The sequence below is a fragment of the Tursiops truncatus genome, chromosome 4 (genome assembly GCF_011762595.2).
Source record: "Tursiops truncatus isolate mTurTru1 chromosome 4, mTurTru1.mat.Y, whole genome shotgun sequence".
Classification (NCBI taxonomy): Eukaryota; Metazoa; Chordata; class Mammalia; order Artiodactyla; family Delphinidae; genus Tursiops; species Tursiops truncatus.
The window spans coordinates 71232321-71241771 of record NC_047037.1 but is presented as its reverse complement, the minus strand read 5'-3'; the positions used below and the strand labels follow the sequence as shown (position 1 = coordinate 71241771).

Below are 9451 nucleotides of genomic sequence, written 5' to 3'. Positions count from 1 at the left end.
GGCTTATAGTTTTTGTCAAATTTGAGGTATATTTGGCCATTATTTCTTCAATGATTTTCTGCCTTCCCTTCTGGGACTCTAATTACAAGAAGGTTTAACAGTTTGATATTATCTGACAGATCACTAAGACCTGGTTCAGTTTTTCCCCTGCCTTTTTTTCTCTCTTCAGTTTGGAAATGTGCTTCAGTTTGGAAATCTTGCATCGTTATGTTTCTAAGTTTACGGGCCCTTTATTCTGCAGCATGTAATCTGCTATTAATCCAATGAAATCATAATCATTTCAGATATTGTATTTTTCAACTTCACAAAGCTCCATTTTGGTTCTCTATATCTTCCATTTCTCTCCACGAGATATTCATCTTCCATTAAATCTTTGAGCATTAAAGGAGGAGCGACACTGGCTTCTGTCAGAGAAAGATCCAGAACAAGATTCTGCCCACGCAGAAACAACGGCAATAGCGCCTTTCATTTACATAGCACACTGAGGTTCACAAAGCACTTTCACTTCTGTTATCCTCCATAACTTACACAACATCCTTTCCTGGCAACTGGGACAGGTACTACTATCACCAGGTTACAGATGAGAAAACTGATGCTCAGACAAATTTAAGTGACTTGGCCAGAGTCCTATTCGCTCAGAAGTCTAAGAGCCATTGTTAACGTTCTTACTGACCTCTGACATTTTCCGTTCAGGTGTTTAGAAAACAAGCTTAGATTCTCTGCCTCAAGAAATTCTGATGCACACACGACACTGATAGACTCTCAGAGTTCTTTAACCTGCCTCCATCCCTTTGTAAATTTTTTTATGTAAGACTAAAAGATATTTGCTACCACTACCAATTTGTTAGTTCCTCCCAGAGTATAAAAGGCATTGTGCAGTGGATTGGGAGGAGTCAGTAGTGCGTTCCTCATAAACTTATTGGCATTTATTAGCAGGGAGTCCACTGATGTCCTATGATGATCCTGGGACATCTAACTCACCTTCAGTCACTAATTAGCCCTTGCATCACTCTATATTGTAGCCTTCATTTTCAACTTTGGAGAGCCTAGTCTGAAAATCATTGAATGACTTATACCTAGTGGAGTATAAATTGGACTAAGATTCATTTCTCTTTTTCCTTTTCCAAGAAATTACAACAGCAAATCAGTATCTATATCAGTAGTTTTAAAACTTTTTCTTTTTAGCAGAAGCATACCTTCAAAAAAACAAAATCTTTTTTTATTTTGGCTGCACACGTGACTTGCAGGACCCCAACCAGGGATGGAACCCGGGCCCCCTGCAGTGGAAGCGTGGAGTCCTAACTACTGGACCATCAGGGAATTCCCATAAAAATAAAATCTCAAGTGGACCCCAACTACATAACACAGATAAAAGTGGAACTGATCTGGTTGAAGAGGGGCGGGGCTGGCAGAGGCGGTGCCACCAGAGTCCTGCCCTTAGATCCCACGTGGGAAACCTGAGGCCCTTCTGCTGAGCCCTAGAGCTCCAAAGAACTGGAAAAACACTGACCTGCATAATAAAATTAAAACATCCATTCATCCATCCATTTATCCTTCCTTCTATCCAAACAACATTTGCTGAGTCCCCATAGTGTGAGATACTGTATTAGACCTTGGAGAAGCAGTAGTAAGAGATAGTGCCTTAGCACAGGGTCAGGCACCAGGCAGGTGTTTGACAAATAGTATAGAGAATGAGGAAAAAGAAGCCCGAGGATCTGAGGCTGGATACGACAAGAATAATTCTAAGACTAAAACGAAAAAGGGGATCAAGAATGCAGGTGGAGTAGGCAGGGCTAAAACGTTCCCTCAGGTAGTTTCTCTTCAAGGAAGACATTTTGTTGACCTCATCTTTTGCCAAGATCTGTTGCCACCTCACTTCCTGGGTTCCTACAACTCTATTTCTCTTCACTTCACAAAGTGGGGTCAAATTAGTTAGGGCTATTTTGCTTTAAAGTAACAGAAGCTTAATTTGTGAATTAAAATATAAAATAAAACCAGAGTAGGGGAGAACTTTTTTTGGAGGGAGGCTTGGGAAACTCTTAAAACTTAATAATGAGAAAACAAACATCTCAATTTAAAAAGGGCAAATACCGGAATAGACACTTCACCAAAGAAGATCTACAGATGGCAAGTAAGCACATGAAAAGATGCTCAAAATCAGTAGTCATTAGGGAAATGGAAATTAAAACCACAATGAAATACCACACCTACCTAGATGTCTACAATTAAAAAGACTGACTAGACCAAGTATTGACAAAGATATATCAATAGAACAAGTGGAGCTCTCATACACTTCTAGGGGCAAGTGAAAATGATACCGTGACTTTGAAAAATGGTTTGGCAGCTTCCTACGAAGTTAAATGCACATCTACCACATAATCCAACTGTTAGGCATTTACACTAGAGAAATAAAACATACGTCTATAAATAGACTTTTCACATCAATGTTCATAACAGTTTTGCTTGTAATGTCCAAAACTGTAAACCACCCAAATTTTCATCAACAGAGGAATGGATAAACAAATTGAGGTATATCCATGGACTGGAATACTACTTGGCAATAAAAAGGAATTAATTATTGATACACATGCATGAATATCAAAATAATTATGCTGAGCAAAGGAAGCCAGACACCTCCTGAAAAGAGCATGATCTCATTTATATAAAAGTCTAGAAAATGAAAACTGATCTATCATGATGGATAGCTGATCAGTGGTTACCTTGGGATGGGTTGAGGGGGCATGTAGGGCAGGAGAAAGGGATTACAGGGGCCATGAGGAAACTTTTGGGGGGTAAAGGATGCATTTATTGTGGTGATGGTTTTAGGTTATACACTTCTTATTTATTTATTTACTTACTTACTTACTTATTTATATATGGCTGCGTTGGGTCCTCGTTGCTGTGTGCAGGCTTTCTCTAGTTGAGGCAAGTGGGGGCTACTCTTAGTTGCGGTGCACAGGCTTCTCATTGCGGTGGCTACTCTTGTTGCGGAGCACAGGCTCTAGGCACGTGGGCTTCAGTAGTTGTGGCACGCGGGCTCAGTAGTTGTGGCTTGCAGGCTCTAGAGTGCAGGCTTAGCAGTTGTGGCGCACGGGCTTAGCTGCTCCGTGGCATGTGGGATCCTCCCAGACCAGGGATCAAACCCGTGTCCCCTGCACTGGCAGGCAGATTCTCAACCACTGTGCCACCATGGAAGCTCCCTCAGGTTATATACTTTTGTGAAAACATAAAATCGCACAATTTCAATACATGCAGCTTATTGTACGTTGATTATACTTCAGTAAAGCTTTTTCTTTTTCCTTTAAAGCTAACAAACAAGGAATTTCTCTTAAAAGTAAACCTGCAGTTACCATACCCAGCAATTTCACTCTTGGGCATTTAGGCCAGAAAAATGAAAACTTATGTTTACACAAAAAAACTGTAGGAGTGTTCACAGAAGCTTTATTCATATTAGTAAAAACAAACAAAAAAAAACTGGAAACAATACAAATATTCTTTAATGGGTGAATGGCTAAACAAATTCTGGTACATTCATACAATGGCGTACTACTCAGCAATAAAAAGGAACAAATTATTGATACATGTAACAGCTTGGAGGATCTGAAGTCTATTATCTTAGTGATGAAAGGCAATCTGCAAAGGTTACACACTGTATGATTCCACTTATAATCATCCTCAAATTACAGAACTATAGAGATGCAGAGCAGATTCGTGGTTACCCAGGGCCAGGGATGGGTCAAGGAGGTGTGACCCTAAGAGGTTGCTTAAGGGAGCGCCTTTGTGGTGATGGAACTGTTCTGTATCCTGATTGTTCTGGTGGTTACATAATTTATGTGTGGTCAAATTGCATAGAAATACACACACACATTCATACACAACAGATGAGTGCATGTGAAAACTGAATGAGGTCTGTAGTCTACCTAACATCAATTTCTTGGTTTTGATATTGTACCAAAGTCATATAAGATGTCACTATTGGGAGATGTTAATAGCTCATAACTCTATGAGCTATTTTTGCAACTTCCTGTGATCTATAATGATTTCAAAATAAAAAGTTTACAAACACGCATAATGGACAATAAAAAAAAACCTCTTCAGGAGATGGCAGTTTGGGCTGGTAAGGTGAATGCTCTCTAAGACATACTTGCCCCCCAAAGCTCTACCTAAATGCCTTTAATTAAGTAGCCAGTATGAGACAAAGAACAAAGGAATTCCTATTCCTCCTCATTTTAAACAGAGGCAAAACCCCCAAAATGTTGAACAAGCCTATGAACAAGTAGTCTTGATTGGTCTTATTTCTTCAAAGCAGGAGGCACAAGAATGTGAGTTTATAGAGGGCGGGGCCAGTGTCTTTATGATTCTAGCACCTAGTCCAGGGCTTGGCTCATAGGAGAAGCCCAGAAAAGGCTTTTGGAAGGAAGGAAGATAGGGAGGGAGGGAAAAAGAAAGGTAAGGAGAGGGAAGAGACCTCCGGTAGAACTTGAACCATCTTCTCTTTTGTGTCAGTTCAGAAAGGTCGTGTTAGTTAATGACAGACCAGTGTACAGGACCCATTCCACATATGGGGAGGAGTGTGGACAAGGAAGGATAAGGTCCACTGTGTGGACCTCCTCATCCTTAGAACGTGAAAATCATAACTCCTGATGGACTTCCCTTTCATCAGGGGTCAGGGTGCCCTGTATAGATGAGGCTGCATCTAAATAGGCTAGAGCCAGGCTGGGAATGGGAGGGTCTGAAACAGTCACTGAATCAGTCTGTAGTGGAAGACTTTAAGGATGAATATGAACTGAGGTCTTGACAGAGAGCTCAGATTCAGCCAAAGATGAACGAATTCCAAACCCAGTTCAGAAGTCCGGAGTGAATCCCAAGGGGAACCTATAATTAGGAGTCAGATGGCGCAGGACTGACACGATCAGAGACAAGCATGGATGTCTAAGCAGGGGCTGGGGTGGGGGCATTCCTTGCCCTCATCTGTCCTGGGGCCCACCTGATGACAGAGTTACAGACACAGCCAGAACTGATGACTTCATTGTGACTTATTTCATAAAGGAGTTACCAGGATATGAAGCTGCCTAGAATATCTTGAACTCCTCAAAATGTTAGGAAAATAGTTCATATTTATTCAGATTCTCAGGGTTCTTTTCTCAACATTATCATGAAGATTCTGTAATTCAGCTTTTGTAGATTGTCTGGGTTCAATGTCATATAACCAAATTGTCCCCTTGTTCTAGTTCATACATCCTTCTCCCCCTGGATTCCAAGGTTTTGTGTTTTTAAAAGGGTCAGGCTGTTTGGGGCCTGTTTGCACTTCATTATTTGCTTATACTGCCTCCCCCTATACTTATGTGACTTCAAATTCCACATTTTCTCTTACAATCCTTTACACTATGGCATAGCTACTCAAGTTTACAGGGCTCAAGGATATGGATTTAGCAGAAATATGGATAGCTTGTTTTATTAAGAAATACACTGAACATAATACCGTGGGGCTACATTTTCCCTCGTGACAGCTCTGGACTTACATTTCTCATCCATCTTCTTAACCTTTCACATCATTTCCTGAAGCCATTTCATCTTCCTTCTAAAATGCCAACCTAAAAATAAGTAATCACACTGAAAAGGATCCAGATGGAAACAAAAACATGGACACACTCATTCGGTACGCAAAACATTTTCTATATTTGTCAGTAGACAAGTTTGCTTCTCATCTTCATGTTTGCCTCATTACAGGGGTGTATGAGAGATTAAAAGAAATGTTTTGGACCATTGGAACAAAATTCATTCTACATGGCTTTTGACTTCAGGTGGTGATAGTTTATTTGGGCACTGTAAAAGCCTAAGAAAATCCTCTGGAAATAAATATGACTAATTTATATTTTTTTATTTAATCAAACTAAGACTTCAGATTATTGTATGCATTCTTAAGAAGTATATTTTTGTTTCTATCAGTTGGGGAAAGAAGGCTGTGTCAGGCTCAGAACTTGGCAAATCCTGTCATTTTTCTTGGTGTAGGAATATGGAACACTTTGTAAGGCATGTTTTTAGCTTCTTAGACACAATTACGACATGAGAGTCATGAAAACCAGAGGAATGCTGTAGATTACATGTAAAGTCATAAATGTAAAATAGACTAATCAGAATCCCCAGTGAGCTATTATTTTTCGAATGTTCTCATTTTATTCTCTTTTCAGAAGAAAGAAGAGCAACAAACACACTTTTATCAGAGGGGATTTTGTAACTTTTTTTTCAAAGGAATCTTCCCGTGTCAGTACACATTCATCTAAAACACTATGTTTTCTGTATCTACAGTCTTGTTCAATGGCAACTGGCATTCAGAATGAGAAAGCTGAGAGGCCACAAGATATTGAATCACCTAAGAAAAAATTAACATTCATCATCAAAGTAAACAATCTTTCGACACCATATCAGAACAATTTTCAGAATAAAGAGTTGAAACAAAAAGTGTTTACTGAATAACTATCTTTCAGCCAGGAGAGGCCTTGTTCCCTAGGCAGGGTGATGAATCTTTGTGAGATTGTATTAAAGAGTTATAAATTTTAGGACCAAGTTAACGATCTAAGCCACGGAAGTCTGCAAATTATTCCCCCACAACTTGAAAAAACATTAGCCCTTAAATTGTGTGGCTTTAGAAAATGGCCCACGTGTGCGACTTAGACGTTCTATCGTTAAGTTTAACTCTATGTGAATTGTCAGTCATGATTTGATTATCTTTTAGGCTCCAAAAATGCTGTTAAATTTCAAAGTACAGGTGCTGCAAAGGCAACCCAATGGTTGGTATGCACAGTTCCCTGAAAAAGATGTCGAGCCTCAAAACCAAGGGAGCACATTTTAAAATATTTTCAAGGCGACAGAAGTATAGCCACTCTGCTGCACACTTACACATCCAAATCCCACCATGTAGGTCCTGTGTAGACACAGCCCTGGCCCAAACCTGGATGTGGTCTCTCCCCTTTCAAACTCTCTGAAACGTGAAAGTACTAGCTTGTGATTCCAGGATATCTGTTCATTCCCCGGTCAGGAACTTGATTTTTCTTGTGACATGCACTAAATTGTACTCTGTACATGCTTCCTCTCCCCTACTAGATTATAAACTTTTCGAGTGCAAGGACCGTCTCTGTTTTATCTTCTTTGACATAACATAGATGAACATGGTAAATTATAAATTACTCTCGCAGGTCTAACTTTCTATTCTTGTGGCATTCTTTGCATCTATTAGTATGTTACACATCATAGGTGCCTAAGAAAGGTTTGCTGACTGACTGACATACTGAATAAGTGAACGCCTTCAATTATTTCCAGAATTATTACCAGAATTCCACATGGTATCTAGTAAAGAAAGGCCCAGCAAACAGAAGGTCAGCTCTCTAAAGGGCATTTGTTGGAATGGAGCCTGGCAGGCTGACCTGCCACCCTCAGTTCACAGACCATCAGACACCATTGCCACCACCAATCCTTCCAGTTCACACTACAGGATTTGGTTGCACCCTGTAGCATACTGGCAAGGGGTCCTCAGGGACATGTGGCTGTCTGACCCCATGCTAAAAAGGTATTTCAGGACTGGTGAGTGCAGAGGTTGCCAAAAACCACCTCCACCCTTCGGATGTGCAAATAGCAAGCATTAGCACAACTCTCTCCCTCGAGAAGCAAGGGAAACTAAAACCAACCAAACCCACGTGAGGGTCTAATTAAAAGAAACCAAACCAGGCACTTTGCTTTGTTGCCCTTTCTATGCCAAATGTCTAGGACTGAATCCGTGCAGAAAACTGTCCCGTTTTCCAAATGCTTCCAAATTTTGCAAGGCTTTCTAGACTTTTTATCAATTGTAATCTGTCCTGGAACAGAGACGTCATCTTTAGGGGAGAAAGCACCACCTCATTTGAGTAGTATATGTGGGAAAACTCTCAATAAATCACTTTCTCATTACTAAATACTTCTCCTGTTTTAAAATCCAGAAAGGAAAAAATTAAGAAGGAAAAAGCTGAGATTTCAGAATGGTCACTTTCTGTGTTGAATTGGTAATCTAGAGGCCCACTGGCCACCTCCTCATCCTTCATCCTTAGCCAACCACAGGTGAAGTCAGGAGCACCCAGCTTCTCTGACGTTTGCTATGCCTCCCTTAGAACATTTACCAACTGCTGTATTTTTTTCCACAGAGTCTCACTATTCGCTATAAATACTAAAAGAACAGGCCCCTTGTTCTCAGGCAAGAAAACACAGAAGCTTCATTTGTTGACTATTTGTAGCCACTATGCATTTTGTGTGCTTTATAGCTTCTTGAATGATTGTTTAATTGTGAATATATTGGCATGTGATTTGAGGTCAGCTGTTTGTTCCCTGGGTGGTACAGTCAATCCATAATCCTGACAGGGAGAAATCTCATTAAAGTTCAAGCTTCAGATTCTAGGCTATCAACATATAATCTCTAGCTCTTCAAATCCTATACGTCTCATGAAAACTTTCTCAAACTGTTTAAACTTCCTTGGATATAGTTTTTGCGGTACGCGGGCCTCTCACTGTTGTGGCCTCTCCCGTTGCGGAGCACAGGCTCCGGACGCGCAGGCTCAGCGGCCATGGCTCACGGGCGCAGCCGCTCCGCGGCATGTGGGATCTTCCCGGACCGGGGCACGAACCCGTGTCCCCTGCATCCGCAGGCGGACTCTCAACCACTGCGCCACCTGGGAAGCCCAATTTTCCTTGGATATAGTTTTAAAGCAGTTTCCCTTTTCTTCATTGCTCTAAAAAAAATGCAGATTGGCAAACAGAAAAGAAGATTGGTTCCAATTTCTCCACCCAAAGATACAATTAATATTTCGATACATAGTCTTCTCAGCTGGTTGACAGAGTTCTTTGAACTAGCACCAAAACAAACTCAAAATAAGCTTCACCAGGGCTTTAAGTGTTGCCACATTCTTCAAAATCTTTTTTTAAAGCCAAAACCACATAAAGTAAGATTTTCTTTAACGTTTTCAGTTTGCCACCAGTATACAGCTCAAGTGGGCCTTCAGTCTCTGGGTAAACGGTGTTTTTAAGAAAAAGGTGGATTTCTGCTGTTTCAAAGCCCATTACAAGAATGACTTAACTGATCACTGATGTCCTGCTCCTCCCAGATTACCTGCCACCCCATCCCAGCACTTCTCAAACACTTGCTCAGGGATCCCTACTTGGGGACCTCCAATTTTGCCTCTGAGGGGTGAGAGAAGGGTCAAAGGAATAATATTGGAAGCAAATAAAACAATACTATAGTGGTCAACTCTGGAAAATTGGAACACAGGTGTTGGTTGTATTAGTTTCTATATTCTTACAGATATTTTTAAAGTTCTAAGTATCAATAAAACTAAGCAAAAGATATGGTCCTTGTATTCAAGGAGTTCAGGGTCTGGTGCAATGATCAATTACAGGACATACAAGATTTGCAAACACATCATCTGTC

At 40.6% G+C, this 9451-nt stretch overlaps 1 long non-coding RNA gene across 3 annotated transcripts in view; it reads right to left on the bottom strand.

Moving 5' to 3' along the window:
- Positions 1 to 3419: 3419 nt before the first annotated feature.
- Positions 3420 to 9451, bottom strand: part of LOC109547797 (uncharacterized) — a 127316-nt gene continuing 121284 nt past the window's right edge. For all 3 annotated transcript variants that reach the window (XR_012331474.1, XR_012331473.1, XR_012331475.1), the window contains one exon: positions 3420 to 8756. This is a non-coding gene — a long non-coding RNA (uncharacterized lncRNA). The remainder of the gene's footprint in view (positions 8757 to 9451) is intronic.